The sequence below is a fragment of the Physeter macrocephalus genome, chromosome 19 (assembly GCF_002837175.3).
Source record: "Physeter macrocephalus isolate SW-GA chromosome 19, ASM283717v5, whole genome shotgun sequence".
Lineage (NCBI taxonomy): Eukaryota > Metazoa > Chordata > Mammalia > Artiodactyla > Physeteridae > Physeter > Physeter macrocephalus.
Genome location: NC_041232.1, coordinates 36,357,672 through 36,382,185, shown reverse-complemented (window position 1 = coordinate 36,382,185; position 24,514 = coordinate 36,357,672).

The window sequence follows — 24,514 nt, the reverse complement described above, 5'->3', positions numbered from 1 at the left end:
AGAATCAATGGCAAACAGTCAACAGCATCTCCAGCACCATGAACACGAATCGGAGGTGTAAGTTCCATTTTGAGTCCTGGCCACGTACTCCTCTTTTGTTTCCATCATTCTAACGTTCAGGAACAAATGTCATTCCTGAGAGCAACTGCCTTTTGCCGGTAGGTATAACAAAGGAACAGATTTATAACTGGCACCTACCAAAAATACAATAGGATAAGGTCACACCAAAAAAAGTTAAACAGCACGAGAGAAACAAGGTCCCTTCTGAAGGATTCATTTGAATACAATGTCAAGTTCCTGTCACTCACGTTTTCCACTGTGTGGTCGGGGCAGTTCAGATTGCTTTTCAGCTGTGAGGACTTGCCAGGTGTGAGAGCAGGTGCCCTATCTGGAGAAAACCAGCCATCAACTGCACCACGGTCCTCCCTCCCTGGAAGCACCCAAATACATGGGAAACAGGGCAAGACATGCTAAGGACATGAAGTTCAAACATTCTCACACAACACCACAAAATATAGAGCACCTTACATGAATACCGTCGATAAAGTTCCTGCCCTACAGAATCCTTTTTTAAAGAATTGTCACCGTAAGATATCCTACCTAATTAGAAGCACCCCGGTGAGATTCATAGCACAGTCCCGGACCCACATCAGATCAACTATACTTCTTCTGTAACCATCAAGAGCAAACATCAGTATCATATTTTCTCATATTTGCTTCATCTCTCACACTGAGGCAGGGACTGTGGGCTGGCTGTGAGGAAGAGGCAAAAAAATAATTGTCTCTCGCTTCCTCCCTCCATGTACCAAACCAGGGGTTCACTGAATCCGTATTGGTTCTGGACGTAAACCTAAGGAACTCACTCAAGAAAAGCAGCATCCAAACAGCTATTCTTTTGCCTACGGAACAACTGCCGGGCCACACACAGGGGTCCTGTTGAAACTTCTTTGTAGGTGACCAAACAGTGAACAACAGCAGGGCAGAGAACGGGGATTGATGTGGACGGAAGAGCTGTTCCAGTCCACACCCTCTGAACCTCATGAAGGAAAACGAGATCTACTGAATCGAGATATATAGGGAAAGCCCAAGGCAACGCTATGAAATACGTCAGATTGTCTTTCAAAGGTCTCTTGTTCCCCTACCCAGTGCTGTGTAGCCAACAGGGACTGTCATCAGTTACCTCACATTCAATCCTTCCCTTCCCTCTCCCAACAGCCGGCCCAAACAGGTAGACACCAGGCTGATCTAAGTAAGGCTACTGGGAGTTCGTGGGCTAAGAACCAGGCCATCAGAGGTGATACACTCTTGTTTCAGCAGAGACTTTGTATAGTATGGTTTCTAAAAGGCGTGATTGGTGGAATTTCAGACTCCTAGGCAGTCTTGTGGGAGAGATTTTGGGGGACGGGTCTCTAGTAACGTGTAATTCAGGTAGGCCATCACCTGCCACACCTACATGTGAAGTACGTTTTACCCAATCACGATCCCAAGCATGGATCCTTTCATTTCAAGGCACTCTCTCTGCTTACTTGACCACTTGTTTTTCAATCTATAACTTAAGTGTTGAGCCCAAAGTATTACGAACCGTTGCATTTTTGTGTTGAAACCATCGAAAGATGACAGATATCTCTGCTCTTAGAAAAAGTCCCTGCTTTGACTAACCCATGGGTAGAGAAGGAGAAAATTACTATTTGCTTTTGCTTAGAAATATGAGCCTGTTTGGATCTCTCAAGTTTCCATAACTCTGACAACTCAAAAAACGAGTTTACTGTAGGAAATAAGGTATATAAGTATTTAGAGGCAAGATGTGAGCACTATGCTAGAATTTCAAAAATGGTTAAAATAATGAGGGCAAATCCTCAACTGCTGTGAAAACAAACAAGATACAGCTTGCTGAATGGCAAATGAACAGTTGGCAGATGCCATATTATTCAAGAACGCTGCCCTGTTACAAGAACTCACTTTTTTTTTCCTTTAAATACATTTATTTATTTATTTATTTATTTATTTATTTATTTATTTTTGGCTGTGTTGGGTCTTCGTTTCTGTGCGAGGGCTTTCTCCAGTTGTGGCAAGCGGGGACCACTCTTCATCGCGGCGCGCAGGCCTCTCACTATCGCGGCCTCTCTTGTTGCAGAGCACAGGCTCCAGACGCGCAGGCTCGGTAGTTGTGGCTCATGGGCCCAGTTGCTCCGCGGCATGTGGGATCTTCCCAGACCAGGGCTCGAACCCGTATCCCCTGCATTGGCAGGCGGATTCTCGACCACTGCGCCACCAGGGAAGCCCAAGAACTCACTTTTACTTACTTTCGCACCCTTGTGAGAAACCTGAGACCAGATGATCCCCAAAAGTTCATTTGTAAGTTGCTTCCAAGAAGTTGGAGCGGATTTTCTTATAGAAATAATGTGATAAATGATGGTTAGAGCTCAAAATACCACCCCTCCCCTCATAATTATACAGTATTGTATACATGAACATTGTTTTCTAGTATTGTTCACTGCAAGTATATACCATTTAATCCACATTCCTGGTTAATATGAGCAATTGACTGCCATTCATAACATGGCAGAAGGAAGATACAGCCCCTAGAGATGGACCATATGATGCCGAGGTATGAGACACCCCCAACCCTCTGTAAAGGTCCCAAGACGCAGAAACTCTTCTCTAACTGGATTGAGCAGTGAGAACGGTCCTGTGTTGATGTAACTGAAGTTCAGAGTCAGTTTAATCCAGGAGCTCCTGCCCCATTTCTCTGCCACTCCCCCTGTATGTGTCTCTCCCTTTTGCTGGCTTCATCTTGAGGTCACTTCTCTCAGGTGGCAAAAGGACTTCTTCTGGCATCCAGCAGAAGAGGAAGAAAACCCTGGTCACAGGATTCTAAGCAGGAGTCCTGAAATTCACTTTGATTGGTCCCTGTAAGTCATATGCAACCCTGAACCACTGACGTTAGCTTGGGAATGGACTGGGCTGATTGGGTTAAGCCGATCAAGAGTTTAGGTTGAGATCATCTCCCCTCAAAGTACACAGGTGATGATGTAAACTAAAATGAAAATGCGGGCCCACTGAGCTGGATGAAGGGGAGAAATGGATAGATAACCAACAATATCCACTCAACCATCTTTCCCTGTTGACCCCAGCCCCTGCCACTGAAGGAACGTGTTATATGGCATGGTGGAGCTAAGGAAGCTAGATTAGCAGGGGCAGGCACACAAGTGTGGGGATAAGAGGAAGGAAATGGAAATGTTCTGCTCTGTTCACTCTATCCTAGAGTACCCTCTACCTCCAACCTCTAGGAGCCCCGTAGAGCCCCACTCTGTCTCAGATCCCAGCTAATAGACCTTCACTCCACCTTAGAACTTTAGGACCTACCACCACCACTAAAAAGGAAAATATCAATAGAAAAATATATCTTTTCCTGCATCATTTAAAAGTGGCTACATGTCTTCCATCTTCCTCTTCATTCCACTTCCTTGTCAAAGGGAAACTCAAGGGCCCTAGGAATTCGACTCATGCTTTCTCCCCTGACAAAGTGGCTCTGGTACCCACTGACTTCCCAGCATACTTTGAGACGAAACTGTGGTGGCTTTGAATCTACTCTTTAATCGTCTGTCTGTAGTCAATCACTCACTAAAAACTGCAAGTTCAACCATGAGGCTGTCTAAAGAAATGTACAAAGGGAGTGGGATTAATACGGCTATCCCAACTACCTCATATTAATAAAACTACATATACCCAGCTTTTGGCAGGGTATCCTCTTTTTGACTAACAGTGGGCACAGTGTTCATCCCTGAGCCATGAAGCTATAAAATATAATAAACAGGCTTGTGATTGGAAAATAGGCTGGAATCAGATTCACGACAATCAATGAAAACACAGAAGTAAAATAAAGGGTCAATTACTCAGGCTTCTCAGCAAAATTGCCCCACATAAAGATTGATTTCAATCTCACTCCCACTGTACTCCAAAAATCCCGCTTTCTAAAATGGTGGTTTCCCACTGCAGGACTGGATCAGAGCCCAGGCCTGTATCTCTAGAGCTTTCCCCAGAGTTGCAAGTAATGCAGCCTTTGCTTGACTGGAAGTGGAAGGCTGGAAATAAATTGTCCCATTAAGTGTTAAATGGAAAAGAGTTAAGCTATTGTATTGCGATAATAATGATTTAGCTGTTTGTAATGGCTCACGGTCATTTGAAATGCTGACTTAATAAAGAGATGGGCACGTGCTATATTTAGAAACTGACCATACCTGCCGTAGGTCCTGAGCAAAGCTGACACCTGCTCTGCAGTCTCGGAGGCGGAATATGCAGTCGCAGAAAGAGACAAGCACCAGAATGGAATTTTCTTTCTGATAACGGCACATAACTTTTGAAAGATTTGGCTTCTATTATATATCATTTTTGAAAATGAGGTTTTTGTTTCCGAATGAAACAAATATATTCCTCAGAGTAAAAGTAAATTTTTTTACAAGTATTCTCTCTTTTTGACTGATTCCTCTCCCAAATAGTTTCGCCTTTTCACTAGCATGATTTTATCCTCTGTAAAGAGAAAATCACTTTTAATTTGGGGCCATGAATACAAGAACAACAATCAGCATAACAATATTGGTTGTTTTGTGTTATTATCGCTCAATTTGGGGTGTCATTGTCGCTTCGCTTTATTGCACAAGCTTTTTTTAAAAGGGCGAACTCTCTCTCCTCCATTTGGGTTGCGGTTTCCAGGAATGTTTTCCAAATTATCCACTCCCCTGTGATTTACCCTTCGCAGGGGCCCAGAGTTAAAGTCTGGAGGAAAAGGTTAGTTCACTCTCATCACACTGGAGGCTGTTTAAATGGAAAGGAGCTGTTTCGAAACCCTCATTTCTCAACTGTCAGCATTTAAAATATATGGGGCAGTCGCAAATGGACTTAAATGGACATAACCTTTTGGAAAGTAACGTGATAATCAGCTTTAATAGCCAGAGAGTTTATTGTGCAACATTGCAACACTCTTGCCAATGGTGGCAAACTGTAAAGAATTTATATGACCCACAACAAGGAAGTGGTTAAACATGGCACATCCACACAATGGACCATTCTATTGCCATTAAAAACATGTTTTTGAAGAATATTTAGTAAATGGGAAAATGTTCATCTTTATGGCCTAGTCATCTCTGTGGCTAGTGAGATAGGGAAGGCTTTATTTTCTCTTTCGTGCGTGCGTGAGTTTCTCTATTTTACATGTATCTATAATGAGCATGCCTTGTTTTTGAAATAAGAAAAAAAATTCCAGGAATTCAGGAAGGCTGAGGCTGGGCCCTCACCCTGGGTGTGAAGTCTGGCTGTCAGTGGGTCAGTGGATCAGGGAGCAATATTTATCCAGCGCCTACTTTGTACCAGGCACAGGGATGAATACTGGGGATACAAAAATGACAAAAATAAAATTAAACGATGCCAATCAACAGGAGTGGCTGGGCTGAGGCACTCGGAGTTCACGAGTCGTGATTATGTGAAACAATGTGGATGCTTGGTGTCTCCTTGGTCAACTCTAATTACTGGTACCCTAAGGATAAGAAGCTGGTGTAACAACAGCTGTCTTAGTAACTTTTTAAAATGCAAAATACCAGGACTTCCGTGGCAGTCCAGTGGTTAAGACTCCAAGCTCTCACTACAAAGGACCCAAGAAGCCATGTGGTGAAGCAAAAAAAAAAAAACAAAAAAAAGAACTCCAAGATACCAATCACCAGAAAGTCCACCTAACCTAAAATTTCTTTCTCCTATGTGCTATTTTTAGGAGAAAAAAATAAATGATAAGAAAACAAGGTAGCATAGGAAGTGAAAATTTTTTTTAAAATCAGCTCATCTCCTACCTCCTTTTTAATGGGACTGTGCAATGAGAGTTGCCTTTCATATTAATGTAAGAGACTGTCTAATTTTTTTTCCAGCCAAATTTCATTCTCTTTTTATTTATAGTAACTTGACTAATCCTGCACATCTAAGGAGTGGCCTAAAATGTGTATTTGATGCTAAAGAATACTTTTCCTACATCTTTGTGTTTGGATTCTTTGAAGAGTGGGAATCCTGCTACGTATAGAAATGTTTAGTTAACTAGAACCTCTTAACCATTCTGGATAAACGGAAGATTCTGTATTTAGAATGTCAGGTCATCGTGAAGAATTCAGCTTGAGATAAAAATAATTTTTGTAACTTATGTCTGCAAGAAGCTTCTGTTTAAATAACTATTGTTGGGCTTCCCTGGTGGCGCAGTGGTTGAGAGTCCGCCTGCCGATGCAGGGGACACGGGTTCGTGCCCCGGTCCGGGAAGATCCCACATGCCGCGGAGCGGCTGGGCCCATGAGCCATGGCCGCTGAGCCTGCGCGTCCGGAGCCTGTGCTCAGCAATGGGAGAGGCCACAACAGTGAGAGGCCCGCGTACCGCAACAAAAAAAAAAAAAAAAAAAAAAAACACTATTGTTGCTTGCAAATAATAGATTGGATTACAATGGGTGAAAATTTACATAATAATTAGCCAAAAGAATGATAGTCTTATTGATAATAATTTTGTTCAAAAGCAACATCTTTTCTTGAAGACATATCATGTTACCAAATACAAATAGAAGTAATGTAATTTTTAGACAGTCTCAGAGAGGAACTGAAAAACTCCAGGCACTGCGTCTGTGTGATCTGGGGTGAAGTATCAACACTCTTCGGTTTCATTTTTCTCATCTGTAGAGTGGAAGTGGCAATGGCTACTTTCTTATTACTTTACAGCGATTATTTAAGGATAAATCACGTAGTAAAAAGTGCCTGTGATTCCTTCGCAGAACGATCTATAATTAGCTGAAACTCAGAAAATCAGGAGTCGGTGCAGATACATGAAGATGCCCCATCATCTCCAAGCCTTTGTCTGGGTACCTCCACCTTTGGCGGTCCCCAGGTGTTTGGGTAACAGGAATAACAGAATAAGCAGTAGGTAAATATTCTCTTTTTTTGCTTTAACAAAAGTATAATCTAGGGCTGTATAGGTAAAAAAAAAAAAAAAATCTATAAAGCCTGCCCAAGGTAAATCACAGCTAATATTCATAGAAAGAATAATGAAAGTAGAAAATCACCATCTGGAAAAGGGCTGTATAGGTAAAAAAAAAAAAAAAAATCTATAAAGCCTGCCCAAGGTAAATCACAGCTAATATTCATAGAAAGAATAATGAAAGTAGAAAATCACCATCTGGAAAACACCACAATAATTGGTTCAGGGATGAATCATCACCGAAAGCTAAAATTAGTTAGTGAAAGTATGATAAGAAATAAGATTTTTACATAGTCTCAAAGTAGTTCCCTATAATATTTACTAAGGAAAAAACAGTAACTTTATGGTGGAGAAACCTGACAAAGACCACCTTAACTAGGTAATTAAAGTTATCATTTCTTGTAATGAGACAGATCTACATCATGTGCCTCCCCACATAGATGCTCTGAAAAGGACCCAACATCACTCTGGTGGTACACAAAAATTCATGAGGAAATACAAGACCACTCAAATTGAGGATCATTCTATTAAATAGTTGGCCAGTAATTTTCAAAAGTGTCAAAGTTGTGAACAATAAAGAAGGATTGAGAAAATGTTCTGAATTAAAGGAGATTAAGGAGATGCAGCCAGCTACTGCAACCTGTGATCCCATTGGATCTGAGACCAGAAACAAATGGTGAAAGCTGAATCAGGTCTGTAGATTTGATAAAAGTGATGCGTCAAAGATAATTTTCCAATTTTGATCATTGCATTATGTAATATGTTAACTTTGAGGGAATCTGGATGAAAGGTATACAGGAATTCTTTGTTCTAATTTGGTGGTTTTTTCTTTTTTCTTTTCTTTCTTTTTTTTTTTGGTACATCTGGATTAAAAAACTGTCAAAGATAGGCAACTAGATAGAAATTTCTTAAAATTGTTTTTATGACAGTGATACTCAGAGGAAATAAACAGAAATATGACTTGATGGGGACTTTCCTGTTGGTCCAGGGGTTAAGACTCCAGGCTTCCATTGCAGGAGGCACAGGTTCCATCCTCGGTCAGGGAACTAAGATCCTGCATGCCGTGTGGTATGGCCAAAAAAAAAGAGAAAAGAAAGACGACTTGATATACCATGTCAGGGTGTCTCAAAAGGCCCCTCTTAAGAATTAGAGAGGGAGAAGATAATTTGAGAAGTCATTTTCTTTTCCCTTTGCCAAACATAGAATCATAGAATCTCAGTACTGGAAGGAACCCTAGGGAGAATATTGATAAGGAAGAAACTAGCCACAACCTTAACATCCAACAATAGGGGAATCATTTATTATGCTTCACACACTCCATGGACTTCTGCAGCCATTAAAAGTTATCCTTATGAGAAATCATGTAGCAAAATGGGAACATGTCTGTACTAAAATTTTATTCCTTTAAAAATCAGATGCAAATTATATGTACACTTTCTAAATCCAATACCTAAAGTATACCTACATGAAGAAAGGCAAAGGAAATACATGGTGAATTTGGTTAAGATGGTGGGATTGTGGGGAGAATTTTTTTCTTTTCCTATTTTCCAAATTTCCATTTGATATTTTAAACATCAAATGTTTTTAAAAAGAAAAAATCAGGGGCTTCCCTGGTGGCTCAGTAGTTATGAATCCTCCTGCCAGTGCAAGGGACACGGGTTCGAGCCCTGGTCCGGGAAGATCCCACATGCTGCGGAGCAACTAAGCCCGTGCACCACAACTACTGAGCCTGCACTGTAGAGCCCGCGAGCCACAACTACTGAGCCCGAATGCCTAGAGCCGGTGCTCAACCACAAGAGAAGTCACCGCAGTGAGCAACCCGCGCACCACAACGAAGAGTAGCCCCCTCTCGCAGCAACTAGAGAAAGCCCACGCGCAGCAACAAAGACCCAATGCAGCCAAAAATAAATAAGTAAAATAAATTTATTTTAAAAAAAGAAAAAATGAAAGTTCTCCTAACTTTGAGCCAAACTTTATCCTCCTCTATGATAAATTCTAAATCTTCTTTCACGCGACTGCCTTGCCTACACCCAATCAGCCATAGATACTGGAGACTTTCACACACATGGCAACCTGACCCAGACACTGGGCCATTCCCATGGAGGCAACCAGCCTTCTTAAGCTCTTACTGCCCTGGATTTGATGCCAGATCTTTTGTGTTTAGGAGATGAGTCCTGGGAAAGCCCATGAGTGCAGCTTCAACATCGCTGAGTTTGCCCCAGATTCACTAGGCTTTATCTTGGTTCCCCTTTTTCACTTTCATTCCTCCGTGGGGTTGAAGTTTCACTCACGTGCTTGGTTGTTACTCTGACATCCTGCCTGGTCCTTGCCAGTCCCCCTCCTCCTCTGGCAGCTGAGCTCTAGTCCCGTGTATTGGTTTGCTAGCACTACTGTAATAAAGCACCACAGGCTGAGTGGCTTAAACAACAGAAATACGTTGTCTCACAGCTCTGGCGGCCAGAAGTCCAAGATCAAGGTGTCGGCAGGGTTGGTTCCTCCTGAAGGCCGTGATGGAGAACTCTGGTCCAGGCCTCTCTCCCTGGCACCAAATGTCCACCTTTTCTTTTTGTCCTTCACATTGTCTTCCCTCTACGTGTTTCTCTGTGTCCAAATTTCCCTCTTCTTAAAAAGACACTAGTCTTTGGATTAGGGCTCACCCTAATCCAATATAACCTCATTTGAACTTGATTACATCTGCAAAGACCTTATTTCCAAATAAGGTCATATCCTGAGGTTCACTGAGGGTTGGACTTTATTTTTTTTAACACATTCTTTTTTTTATTATTTTATTTTATTTTATTTATTTTTGGCTGTGTTGGGTCTTCATTGCTTTGCGCAGGCTTCCTCTAGTTGCAGCGAGCAGGGGCTACTCTTCATTGTGGTGTGCAGGCTTCCCTTTGTGGTGGCTTCTCTTGTTGCGGAGCATGGGCTCTAGGCACGTGAGCTTCAGTAGTTGTGGCGCATGGGATCAGTAGTTGTGGCGCACAGGCTTAGTTGCTCCACGGCATGTGGGATCTTCCCGGACCAGGGCTCGAACCTGTGAACCCTGCATTGGCAGGCGGATTCTTAACCACTGTGCCCCCAGGGAAGCCTCGGGTTGGACTTCTACATAAGAACTTGAGGTAGGGTGGGGAAGAGGACACAGTTCAACCCATAATATCCCCAGGCACTGAGGGACTATGGCTCTAAATGAGATTAGACCACCTGAGAGCATCAACATGCCTCTGGCCTGGCACTTTCTAGATACTCTCTGATAGTGATTTTTTTTTTGGCTGCACGGCTTGTGGGATCTTAGTTCCCCAACCAGGGACCAAACCCACACCCTTGGCAGTGAAAGCTCAGAGTCCTAACCACTGGACCACCAGGGAATTCCCCACTGATAATGAATTTGTTATCAGACCCCTTTTTAACAGACTCATGATCCTTGGCTACAGGGGGTTATTAACCTGGCTAGGGGGGTTTCCCCATGGGTGAGCTACAAGTGTAGCTGAAACTGTGTAACCCAGATTGGGACTTGAACCCACAGTCTTTTAATTGAGATCACACACCTGGTCTCAGGACTTAAGGAAGCTCAGGTTCTTAATGAAGCTCCGTTTCCTGATGCAGAAAGAATTCAGTGAGAGACAAAGTGATAGGTAAGAAGTGGATTTATTTAGAGAGAAACACAGTCCACAGAGAGTGTGGGCCATCTCAGAAGGCAAGAGTGGCCCCAGGGTATGGGGTTGTCAGTTTTTATAGGGGTGGGTAATGTCATAGGCTAATGAGTGGGAGGAGTATTCCAGCTATTTTGGGGAAGGCGTGGGGATTTCCAGAAATTGGGCCACCACCCACTTTTTGACCTTTATGGTCAGCCTTGGAACTGTCATGGCGCCTGTGGGTGTGTCATTTAGCTGAAGTGTTATAATGAGCAATAGTGAGGCTCGAGGTCTGCAATCTTGGACCTATTTGGTTCTAATCAGTTTATGTCATGTCCTCGGGCTATGTCACTGCTTTAAAGGTTGTGTTCTGCCCCTTTCCCTCCTGTTTCATCTGCCCATTGTAAAGAATCTGTCTTGTCACATGAATTTTAACATTATATTTGTCAATGATAAAAAAGGAAGTACTGTTTGATTTTCTATAGTCTCAGTTGTTGAGACTTTTAAATCTTTAAAATTTTTAAATTTTTAAAAATTTTAAATCTTTATAAAAATATTTATTTTTTAGGGGCGGCTTCCCTGGTGGCATAGTGGTTAAGAATCCACCTGCCAATGCAGGGGACAGGGGTTTGGGCCCTGATCTGGGAAGATCCCACATGCCGTGGAGCAACTAAGCCTGTGCGCCACAACTATTGATTCTGCGCTCTAGAGCCCACGTGCCACAACTACTGAGCCCGCGAGCCACAACTACTGAGCCTGCACTCTAGGGCCCACGAGCCACAACTACTGAAGTCCGCACATCTAGAGCCCGTGCTGCACAAGAGAAGCCACCGCAATGAGAGGCCCACTCTCCACAACCGGAGAAAGCCCGCCCACAGCAACGAAGACCCAAGGCAGCCATAAATAAATACATTAATAAATAAACAAGCAAATAAATAAATAAATAAAAGAAATCAGGGTCAGATTTTCCATTAAAAATTTTGAAAGAATTTTATCTGAATGTTTTATACACGTTTGTTATTTAATATTTTCCCTATTACCTTCTGGCCAAATAGTGTGTAGTAATTGCTTTAATACTCTGATCCTCTCCTCCTAAATATTCATCTTTATGCTCTTCCACTTAGTTCCTCTACAATACACACCAATCTCCTTCCCCACCTCATAAATATGCTTCTTTTGAATGGGCATAGGTTTGATTTCATCACCGTATGTCAGTCTTTTTTTTTTGAAAACAGTAATAGTTTCTTTATTTTACCAAAATTAGATCATATTATGTACATCTATTTGTAACTTACTTTGTTTATTTATATGTTGTCATGTTCTTCTGTGTAGATATACAAGGAGTTGTCTCATTTCTTTTTTTATTAATCTTTTTTTAATTTATATTTTTATGTAAGTATAGTTGATTTACAATGTTGTGTTAATTTCTGCTGTACAGCAAAGTACGTATATCAGTCGTGAGTCTACAAAGTTCCAATGAGATCACCTTGTTTACCCCTGGTGTTACAATCTCAAGTTTACTTTGCTTGTTACCTATGCCCTTTGTGTTTGTATATAGACATCTAAGGCCCTAAGTATTGTTTCTGGCCTCCTTCCCAGCTGGTTTCTCATGTGAATCACCAGGCACCTCCCTGCTCCCTTATTCTTTCTGTATTATGCCTATTACTCTTTAGAGTAACTGGATTCACAGGCTTACCTGGGTGCTTTCCTCCCTTCCCTTACGTATTCTCTTTTCAAGCTCCATGGATAAATGATTATTTACCCAGTAAACTCCTGGGTTAATTATTATTTCCCAATTTTTTGAGATGTCCTCCCTCCCAGATCAAAAGTGCATTATTTTCATAACATAACTACCCAGAAATAAGATCCATAAATCCAAATACAGTAAAACGAAACCATCTTCATGGCCTGCCACTCAAGTCTCAGACCTTCAAACTTACAAACATCACTCGTAAGATACAAGATAAATAACCAATTGGGCTCCCAAGTCCTAACTTTTATAGTCTCTTAAAAATGCTTCCTTTCTTTGCTGACAAAGTCATTTGTTCCCACAGGAAGCAGAGTGATCATTTTTCAAAGTCCTAGGTATAACCTTCAAGCCACCCATCTCTTCCACTCACTTCAGCCAATTCACTATCCTGTTCATTCTTCTTCATAAAGGCTTTTTGGATCTGTCGCATTTCTATCTCTACTGTATTGTCCTGTTGGAAACATTGCACTGGTCTCCTTTACAGTTTAGTGTCCACTCTGCTGTCAGAGTTAATGCCTGATGCTTCTCAAAAGTTGTCAGTAGCTCACATGACTACCGCACAGTGAAATTCATCATCTTTGACAATATGGACCCAGCCCTCTTTTCTGGCCTCATCCTCCATTTTGTGCCAATAATCTTGTGCAAAGTGAGCAATTTGCAATTGCCTGAATGTATCATGTGCTTCCATGCTTTGGGGCCTTTTCCCATCCGCTAGTTACCTATTATTCCATCTTTCAAAACTCATTCAGGGAACCTTCTCTGATTCTCCTCCTTCCCCACACCCTGCCAAAGTTAATCTCTTCTTCCTCTAGTTCCTCATTTAGCTCCGCCACTGTATGTCTGTTGTCTGGCAGACAAGGATTGCATCATAACCTTTTCTCCATCTTCCCCATCCTTGACCCGGAGCCTGGCACATAACAATTACTTGAATTTTTAAATTTCTCAGAATTTGTGAGCTAGTTGACTTTACTTTGGTTGCTTGAAATTAGCCATAGTGGAAGTATTTACACCACGGAAAACCCTGTGGTAGGACAACACTACAGTAGGAATTTTTTCTTTTTTTTGGAGGGAGTTGCTTCTTTAACATTTACCAGCACACCACTGATTATACAGGTAATACAAGTAATTTTCGATTGAGTGCAATCAAAATCAATGATCCCCTTTAGTATCTCCCATACTTAATCCTAGTATCCTCCTCAGAACTAAACAGTTTGGTGTATATCTTCCAGACCCTTTTTCACATGTTTTATATATTGTAGCATTTGCTGCATTTAAGTCCTGCTGGCACATTGCCACTCAGCCGTGAAGCTTTCTCAGACTTCCCCTGCCATCGGTGTTGTGACTTTCCTCTCAGCTCCTTCAGCACCCACTACATCTTTTCTAACTTTTGTGTGCCTTGTGTTAGCAAGATTTTAAGTTGTTTGGAGAAAAGTATCATTAAATGCCTGTATTTTCCACTGAACGGCCAACCCTCATTAAAATGAGTAAGTTCTAGGGATCTAATGTAGAGCCCGGGGACTATAGTTAACAATACTGTATTGTATAATTGAAAGTTGCAAAGAGCAGATCTTAAGTGTTCTCGCCACATAAAAAGGCAGTTATATGAGATGATGGTGTTAACTAACCTTATTGCAGTAATTATTTCACAATACATATGTGTATCAAATCATCACATTGAACACCTTAAACTTATACACTGCTATATGTCAAATTAATCTCAATAAAGCTTGGAAAAAAAATTAAAATAAAATAGAATAAAAAGAACAGACCCTCCAGAATGTCAGTGGTTTAATTCTTCGATCCAAAACTTGCTAGGAATCATCCAGTGCTGTCTGAATATAACATTAGATATGAAAGTATGCAAACAATAGGCACTTTGGGGTTTTTTCCTTCATTTTTTTAAATAAAGGACAACTTCCTTTTTCTGCACTGCAGTGCCTCAGTTAGGGAGTAAAAGACAAGGGATGGTGCTGTGTTTTCATCAGTTAGCATGTCTTTAGTTAGGTAAGCTTTTCCGTCTCTTCCTCTGTCACCCCGCCAGCCTGGAGCTGCACAGTGTAAGAAGGAACCTCAGGCTCTCAGCAGAGATTCTCATGCTAAGTAGCCTTTCCCTGTGGATGTGGAGCTGCCGTCTGCCTAGTAAATCTACTCTGCTGTGCCCAGCAAAAGACTGTGATTCAGCTTGAGGGCCAAAATGGGAACCCCGCCTTGGGTTGCACACCCAAATTTCAGATACAGAGAAGAGGTCATATCCAATAAGTCCAGTGCCACTGAATTTCTTTATAACCCCGGAAGCAGAAAGAGTAAGGTTTCTTCCAGCAATCTCTGCCCCACTCTCTGCAACAGTACAATATAAAATTTAGATATCCGAGGAAAGGTGATAGAGGTCACAAATTTTCATCCTTGTGCATTGTTTTCTTATGCGTTTCTCAAGCGTTAAATGAAAAAGTTAAAGCAAATAGGGATATGCATGGGAGGACTTAGTCCCCTTGATTGCAATATGAGAAAAGCAGTTAAATCTTCCCTAGAGATGAGAAATCACAGCTATGACTACCCTGTACCATCAATCACGTAAGAGTCATTTGGAAAAACTAGGAGATGCTGTTCTCCTTTGAAGGAGAAATGAGTCCTGCATTCTTTTAAAAGTCTTCTTACATTTCAAGTGTCATCCTTCACTTCTTTTCAAATAAGTAAGGAGGGTTCATTCCCTTGCATTCAAAACTTAGTTGTAACAACTTAGGGTAATTATACTACAAGGCTCACTTCTGATGGATTCCAGGAAAAGGGAAGCAAGTTGTTTCTAGAGGACGGGGCCCCAAGATCTCACTATGGCCAGGGGTCCCCAAACTTGTGCATTACCAACACCAGGGCAGACTCATCAGCAGAGCAAGCCCAAGAAACTTCAGGTAGGATTCCTGGCAGACCCCAGCCCTGGGAACCATTTTCTTTTTCTTTCCCAAAAAAGTAAAGGCAACCTCTTTACTAATTTCAGAAAGCATTTTGGGCTTAAAACTTTTAGAGTGGTCAGCTTCAGTATCTTCCAGAGCTGGCTCTACTCTGTGGATGGATCTTACACTGGTGCCTGGGCTTCTCTCTGCTCAGAATCACTTACTCCATCACTGAGATGCAGTTCCCCAAATCTTCCAGGCCTTGCCAAATTCCCATGACTTCAGCCATGCTGCTCCCTTTACCTGAAATATACTTCCCTGGAATACCACCATGATCAGGCCATATTATAGTTTTTTTTTGTCTTACGCTCTACCTTGTCCCATTCACCATGAGCAGCTTGAGCTCAAGCAACAGAACTCACTCATATTTGTTTACACAAAGGCTACCAGAATGCCAAACATACAGTGGATGCTCAATAAATGTCAACAGAACAAATCAGTGAGTCTAAGTGAAGGATATCATGATGTCCCTTGTACTGTTCTTTCAACTTTTATATAGGCTTGAAATTTTTCAAGAAAAAAAGGTTGAGGAAAAAAGATGAATTCAAAGGGGTGGGGTGGAGTCACTAAATTTCTGAGTCACGGTGTCTAGGACATTAAATTTGATAAATTTAGTTCTTCCGGGGCTTCCCTGGTGGCGCAGTGGTTGAGAGACTGCCTGCCGATGCAGGGGACGCGGGTTCGTGCCCCGGTCCGGGAAGATCCCACGTGCCGCGGAGCGGCTGGGCCCGTGAGCCATGGCCGCTGAGCCTGCGCGTCCGGAGCCTGTGCTCCGCAATGGGAGAGGCCACAACAGTGAGAGGCCCGCGTACCAAAAAAAAAAAAAAAAAAAAAAATTTAGTTCTTCCTAAAGAGCAGCAGTACTTCCAGGATCTAAAAGCCTCTGAAACATTCAAAGGTGGTTCTGTCTGGTGTGAGTGTGCATTGGAGTGGTTGGGAGAGGGATGGGCAGCAGCCACTGGACACGGGCATGATTATGGAGTAAAATATTCCAGCTTCTATCAGGGGAGGGGTCCCTCCCCAGTCTGGGGTCTGTCCAAGGAAGGCTTGAATAAGGACATTGTAAGTGGAGCAAAAATCTGAGATGCAGAACTCCAACCACTCCATCCCAAGGACCAACCTCTCTATACACTGCCACAGGTGCAGCAAGACCCACCCCTGGGAAGTGGCCACCTTGCCTGGCTCCACAGGTCTCCACCTCGGGGATCACCTTCTCAGGTTCAGAGCCCTCAGCTACCAGGCTGTGCCTACTAATCTGAGTAAGTCAAGGTCACCTACAGCCTTAATCTGGCCATTCCACTACCACAACCCTGATTCTCCACTTCAGAGACTGGGAGCACTTGTATTGTTTATCTCTTGAGAAATTAAGAATTCACAGTATATCTTTGCTCACATCTTAGAAATTTTCAGCCCCAAACTCAACCTCCTCTTCTCTTTTACTTAATGTCAAATGGTGACATTGTCCTGGTGACCTGGCCTTCACAACATCCCTGAGCCCTTCCAAATATAGCTCCCTCCTCTAATAGTAAGCTCTCTGGTCGATGTCAGTAGTAGTCACAGAAGAACACTTGAGAAATCAAAACACTTTCCCTGAGAACTCTTTCCTAGTGAAATGATTAGCTATCATCTATTGAGCTCTAATAGCCTCACATCTGCTAAGCACTAATAATAATAGTATTCGATATGTATTGAGCACTTACTATGTGCCAAGGACCAGTTAGTGCTACATTAATTTTCTCGTTGAATTCTAACATAGGTCCTTTCTGGTGAGTGTTATTTCTATCCTACACATAAGAAAACTGAGACACAAGGAAGTCAGTAAGTCGTAGAACCAGAATTTGAAGCTGGTCATTGTTTCCAAAATCTATGCCCTTCATGCATTATGCTAAAGTGTTTTTTCCTAAGTAACTGATTTTGACGTGAAATGAGTAACTTTAGTTCTAAAAGTGTTGAGGGAATTCCCTGGCAGTCCAGTGGATAGGACTCGGTGCTTTCTCACTTTCACTGCTGTCACCCAGGTTCAATCCCTGGTCGGCGGGGAACTAAGATCCCACATGCCACACAGCACAGCCAAAAAACAAAATACGCAAACAAACAAAAACAGTTTTCCTCTAAGGCTCTGGGCATAAGAATGTCTGAGGGGATGTCAATAATGACTTTAGAATTAACATACAGAATCAATAAAATACTTTGGAATAAATTTAACTAAGGAGGTGAAAGATCTCTAAAAACTACAAGAGACTGATGAAAGAAATCAAAGACAAATAAATGAAAATGTATCCTATGTTCATGAACTGGAAGAATTAATATGGTTAAAATGTCAATACTACCAAAAGCCCTTTACAGATTCAATGCAATACCTATCAATATTCCAAAGGCATTTTTTACAGGGGTAGAAAAAACATCCTTAAAGTTTATATGGAACCATGAAAGACTCTGAATAGCCAAAGAAATCTTGAAAAAGAAGAGCAGAGCAGGAAACACCACATTTCCTGATTTCAAGCTGTACTATAAAGCTATAATCATCAAAACAGTATGGTACTCACATAAAACAAATAGACAAATGGAACAGAATCAAGAGCCCAGAAACAAACCCAAGCATACACAGTCAATGAATATTTGACAAGGGAGTCAAGAATACTCAATGGAGAGAAGACAGTTTTTTTCAATAAATTGTGCTGAGATAAGTGAATATTCACAGGTAAAAAAATAAAACTGAACCCATATCTTACACCACTCACAAAAATTAACTCAAAATAGATTAAAGACTTAAGTGTTAGACTTCAAATCATGTAATTTCTAGAAGAAAACATAGGAATAAAGCTCCTTTACATGGGTGTTGGCAATCATTTTTTGATATGACACCTAAAGCACAATTAACAAAATAAACAATAAATAAGTGGTACTACATCAAACTAAAAAGCTTCTGCACAGCAAAAGAAACCATCAACAAAGTGAAACAAAAACCTGTGGAATGGGAAAAAAATGCAAGCCATCTATCAGATAAGAGGCTAATATCCAAAATCTCATACAACTCAGTAGCAAAAACAAAAGATGAACGACCCAATTTTAAAAATGGGCAAAGGACCTAAATAGACGTTTCTCCAAAGAAGATATACAAAAGGCCAATAGATCCATGAGAAGATGCTCAACACCACTAGTCATTAAGAAAATGCAAATTAAAACCACAATGAGATATCACCTCACACTTGTTAGAATGGCCATCATCAAAGGACAAAAGATAATAAATGCTGGTGTGGATGTGGAGAAAAGGGAACACTTGTGCACTGTTGGTGGGATTGTAAGTTGGTGTAGTCACTATGGAAAACAGTGTGGAGGATCCTCAAGAAATTAAAAATAGAACAACCATATAAGCCAGCAATTCCACTTTTGGGAATATATCCAAAGGAAACAAAAATATGAACTTGAAAATATATCTGTACCCCCATGTTCGTTGCAGCATTATTTATAATAGCCAAGACATGGAAACAACCTAAATGCTCATCAGTGGATGAATGAATAAAAAAGTTGGATATATAATAGGAAATCCTATCATTTACAAAGAACTGTGCCAATTTACACTCTTATGAGAAGTATATGAGAGTTCCAGATGCTCCGCATCCTCACCAACACTTGATATTATCAGTCACTGTAACTTTTGTCATTCTGGTAGGTGTGTAGGAGTATATTACTGTGGTTTTAATTTGTATATCCCTTATGATTAATGATGTTGGATTTTTTTATATGTTCATTGGACATTTGAATATCGTTTTTTAGACATGTACCCATTCAAGTCTTTTGCCCATTTTTTATTGGGTTGTCTTTTTCTTATTAATTTGTAGGAACTCTTCAATATTCTGGATATGAGTCCTTTGTCAGACAATTTTATTGCAAATATCTTTTCCCAAGAATGTCTGTGTCTTGCCTTCTCACTCTCTATATATTATGTCTAGGTTGAACTTTTAGAAAATCATTATATGGAGAAAAGATAGCACAAATGACCTCAAAACACCATTTTAGATCTTTTGATTGGTGGAAATATATATACTCTTTTCTTCTTATTTTCACTTCTTAATATTTTCCTAAACTTTTAATTCTCATTATAAATAATAACATTTCTATTTTAAAGCTAATGATATTAGACTCTAATGATGAAATCATGAAATGCTCATGATGATGATAAAGATTAAATAGAAAGAAAAAAAATCCAGGAAACAAATTTGATTTTATCATTTGACATGAAGAAGGAGTTTCTCTTCTTATTATCAGAAAACAAAAATTTAAATAGAGGATTCCTAAAGTCTACTGGAAAGCCCTCAGGAGATAACACTGTGAATGGAAGAGAGAGTCTCCAAGGCAAAGCAATACTTGTCTAAGCTCCTCGGCTTCCTCCATTTTCCTTGGGTCATCACTCACCTGCCATGACATCCAGATGCTTCAGCAAGCCCAGGAGTCACTGTTTCCTTCTTGGGACCAATAGGACTAAAGCCAGTGGCGGATAGATAGAGGGGCAGGTTGGTGGCTGAGAGTCCTCCTGGTCAAGCTTGAAACAGCCAGTCAGGACACTGGATGAACCTATTACTTATCTTGATGTATTAGAGCTTTTGGTTGAACATGAGACCATGAGTTTGAAAGAATTTAAAGCAACATCTACTTTAAGTTTTCTTTCCTTAGAAGATCCAGTTTTTGAGGAGGAAAGCAGTGGAAATGAGAACTATCTGGATGTGTGGTGAGACAGTGTTCCTTTAGAATTGGTTTTTAATCATGCTACTCTCACCCATTTGTGCTTGGACACAAGGCACAGCTTCCTTCCTTTGCCATTCCTAAAGGGTATTTTTATTTCTTCTTTTGAATGGAGTTGTTTTATGGGGATACAATTACTTTCCTACATTACTTCATAAGTCTGAGAAATACACTTGCCCTAGAAAGTCTTTTTTTTTCTTAATATGACATGGAAACTGGAATATTTGGAACATGGGATATTTTGAAACTGCTACTGACTGCTAAGAAACATAGCAATTCTATTTTGTTCTATTCCCCACCCCGCGCCTTAAACACTCAAAGAGGCTCACGGATTTCCTTATTTAATATTTCCCAACCATCTAAATCTACAGTTTCCAACTGTAAAACAGGGAGCAAGAGACAACATGGGACGATGCATGAAGATTCTTAAGTCTACCTTCCTTGTGCATCTATGATCACAGTAATACCTTTCTTTAAATTTCCATGTTCAAAAGAGTAAAGCAAAGTTTGGTTTTTGTCTCCCAAATGTGTTAACTCCTCTTTGAAAGTATTCATTTTGGAATCTGGAAAGTGTTTGAGAAAGACGCAGGGTTCTGGGCAGCTCAAAGGGGTCGCACACATCCCCGAGCATCCTGTCTGGCTCAATTAACAGGACGAACCCCCTCCCAGTAGCACCGTACAGGTGTTTCAGGGATACACAACCTGCGCCTGCACCTGGACCTTGTCTTGGGTGCCCCACTCAGCCTAGGAAGTGCCACCCTCCCCCTCACGTTCCCAGGGCAACAAGCAGCTCCCCCACCCCTTTCCTCTGTTTTCCCCTCCAGCCTGACCAAACCCTTCCTTCCTACCTAAATATTCACAAAGCACCAGCACAGACTTCGGAAGCTGAGAAGTCACATGACCACAGTGCCTTTGCCACCCTTTTATATTTCTTACTGAAGTCCACGCTGAACTTTATTTTGTTTTTGTTTGTTTTGAATTAGTTTTGTTTTTTGCTCTATCTCTAACTGTGACAATATCTAATCTTGTCAATGATCCGGCTCAGCCAGGGTGTGAAACCATCTTCTTTGTGAATTAAACTAGATTTTCCTAAATGTCCTACACTTTCAAAGTGATGTGAATGCTGTTAGCAATTAAGCTAAGCAGCCTCTCTCTCAGGTTTTCCTTTACAGCATTACCACCAAGACATTTGTCAAACTACAGTTACCTAGAGGGATGACAATAAATATGTTTTGGAGTGGAAAAGAGCACAGTGGATTCCCAAACCCATCTGAAAGAGTGTTTCTCCCTATGGGACCTGCTCTACCTTCCCAGGCAGCTAAAGCTCCACTCAAACTAGGCTGCTCAGAAAACCAGTGGCGCGAGGGTTTACATTCCCCTTACTACTCTTTCTTCTTTTAGGGACTAACTGTAGCATCAACAGCAACAAAAGTAATTCCTGAGTCTCTAGTTCTCTCAAGACCTAATTTTCCCTCCCCTTCTTTTTAACTTATATTTTACTCTGCAGAAACACAGGCCAAACAGACTTAAAAATCGCCGTCGATAAGAACAAGTCCCCAGCTCTCCCTACTTCTGATTCTCCAGCCATCCATCCCTGGAGATTCCTTCCCAGCCAGGATGCAGAGAAAGTTACCCCTCTTCTCTGGAACACTCCAGGGTTCTTTTTCTTCTGTGGCGAAGCACAAAATGACATTTAGGCAATCTCACTTCCATCATTGAGATGGCTATACAAGAGTAAGGGGCTGTTTTCCTGCTCTTGACCTTCCTTCCCACTGAAGTGATTTTAGGCAGGTGTGCGGATCTGGAGAGCGGCTGGGTTAGAAATGCTAGCGCTTCAGACCCTGTGGGAGGAATCTCCAGCTGAGGGAAGGGCTACCCCTGATTTGTCATACCATCCCGCATTGGCTTGTATGTCATCCGGCAGGCATGGTGCCAGACTCTGTTTCCTAACACAATCAGTGGGTGGCAGGTAGGGGAGGTGAATGCGATGAGATAGGTTTTTATTTGTGTCAACTCCAATAAAATCAATTAAGGGCAAGTGAGGCACTGGAGGGTGGTTTCAGAAAGAAATATCCTGCTAGGATCACCATTTTCTCTGTTTTCAATTCAAAGGAACTATAAAATCCTTGAGATTTTGAGCTCTCCAGAAGATTCTAACTGGCAGCCAGATTTGAGAACCACTGGTCCACACCTACCATTTTATTTATTAATCATTCTACTTATTAATAAGGCTTTGAAAGATATTTGATGAAAGAGCATCAAGGAAGTCCACAACGCTTTGGGTGTATTCAAATAGGTACTTTCTGGAAACTTACTCCCAATCCTAGAACCAGTATGTCAGAGAAGCAGCCATCCCTGGCAGGGCACAGAGCACCCATCACCTCCCTCCCTCCTACGAACATGTTCTTACAGATGAACTCTGCTGCAAGTGAACTTGGAGCCGAAAGGGAGGAAAGATGCCTCAGAAGAACAACCCTAAGCCATAGGGGTACGGAGGAGCACAGGGCATTTGCCTCCTGGACCAGGGTACTGATTATTATGAGATGGTTCTGACCTACAACCTATATACACAGAATCCATCCCAGAATAACTGGATGCCCTATCATTTATTAAATAAAATATTGGAGCCGTATCATTTTCCTTTTCCAGACTGCCTTGTGGATAGAAATTCAAATGCAGGGAGACAAGCCTCAGACTTTCTCTCGCATTTTCTTTGGCACTCCAAGGGATTGATACTATGATACTATGCTCGTGTGTGTGTGTGTGTGTTTGTGTATGTGTGTGTGTGTGTGTGTGTGTGTGTGTGTGTGTGTGTGTATTTCGCCTGAGCTTAATGACAAAAGTCCAGCTAACTCTGCGATCTTCTTTAGACCCCAGGGTAACCAGGTACCACTCATCTTGTAGGGAGAATGAGCCACCCATCACAGGAAGCCACACGCCCTCTCCGTGGTTCTCTGGTGAAAGCAGGTCCCCCAGACACCCAGAGCTCTCTAGACTGGTGACCCCTGGGGTAATGCCAGTCATCTCCAGTGTGTCCATGGCAGGCAGGAAACTCTGCAGGAATCTGGTCTCCTCACTACCACGTCTGGCTGTCTCGCCTGCCACCTTTTTATTGTTTAGATACAGTAAAGGTTTTCTTTCATTCACTCATATAAACCAAAGGGCCCCAAATGTTCCAGATAACTCTAGATAAAACAAGTGTGGCAACAGTTCATACAAAGTAAGCCATAGCATCATGGAGGAAATGCTCCCTCAGAGCACTGTCCATCTCAGACATCTGGGAAGATGCCCAATACATGTATAAAGCAGGTGCCTGCACACAAATACTGCTAAACATCAGGTAATACCAGCCTGAGGACCTTTGAATCCTCATTGTAAATAGAAACCATTGAAAATATACACCTGAGGAAAAATCAATTTGATTTATAATGTCAATCCCAGACGTGTATTTAGAAGTATAACAAAGGAGCAAACCATATTCATTTACTTAAAAAGTGCTCAAACTCTACTTTTGTAAAAAATGTCTTTTAAAATTTTTTTAAAATTTTTCCTTTTATTTATTTATTTATTTAGGCGGTGTTGGGTCTTAGCTGTAGAACACGGGATCTTTCGTTGCGGCGTGCAGGCTTAATTGCCGCATGCGGGATTAGTTTCCCCGCGGCATGTGGGATCTTAGTTCCCCGACCAGGGATTGAACTGGTGTCCTCTGTATTGGAAGCCGGATTCTTAACCACTGGACCACCAGGGAAGTCCCAAAATGTCTTTATTTTTTTTTTTAATTTTATTGAAGTATAGTTGATTTACTATGTTGTGTTCAATTTTTGCTGTAGAGCAAAGTGACTCAGTTATACATACATATATTCTTTTTCATATTCTTTTCCATTATGGTTCATCATACGATATTGAATATGGTGCCCTATGCTATACAGTAGAAAAATGTCTTTTTAATATGACCAAATACATAATAAAACTGACAACTAATCTATGGCTCAGGTCCACATGAATGAACACGTATTTATTTATTTATTATTAAATTTTATTTATTTATTTATTTTGGCTGCGCTGGATCTTCATTAGTTGCGGCAAGCAGGGGCTGCTCTTCGTTGCGGTGCGCGGTCTTCTCATTGCGGCGGCTTCTCTTGCTGCGGAGCACGGGCTCTAGGTACTCAGGCTTTAGTAGGTGTGGCTCGCAGGCTCAGTAGTTGTGGCGCACGGGCTTCGTTGCTCCGCGAGCATGTGGGACCTTCCCGGACCAGGGCTCGAACCCGTGTCCCCTGCACTGGCAGGCGGACTCTCAGCCACTGCGCCACCAGGGAAGCCGCTGAATGAACACTTTAAATGCAGGTTAATGTCGTCAAGACATTATATTATTTCCTTTCCTATCTGGGCCATGCCCATCTCATCTAATTCTATTACATAATTTTGGATATATATACAATGT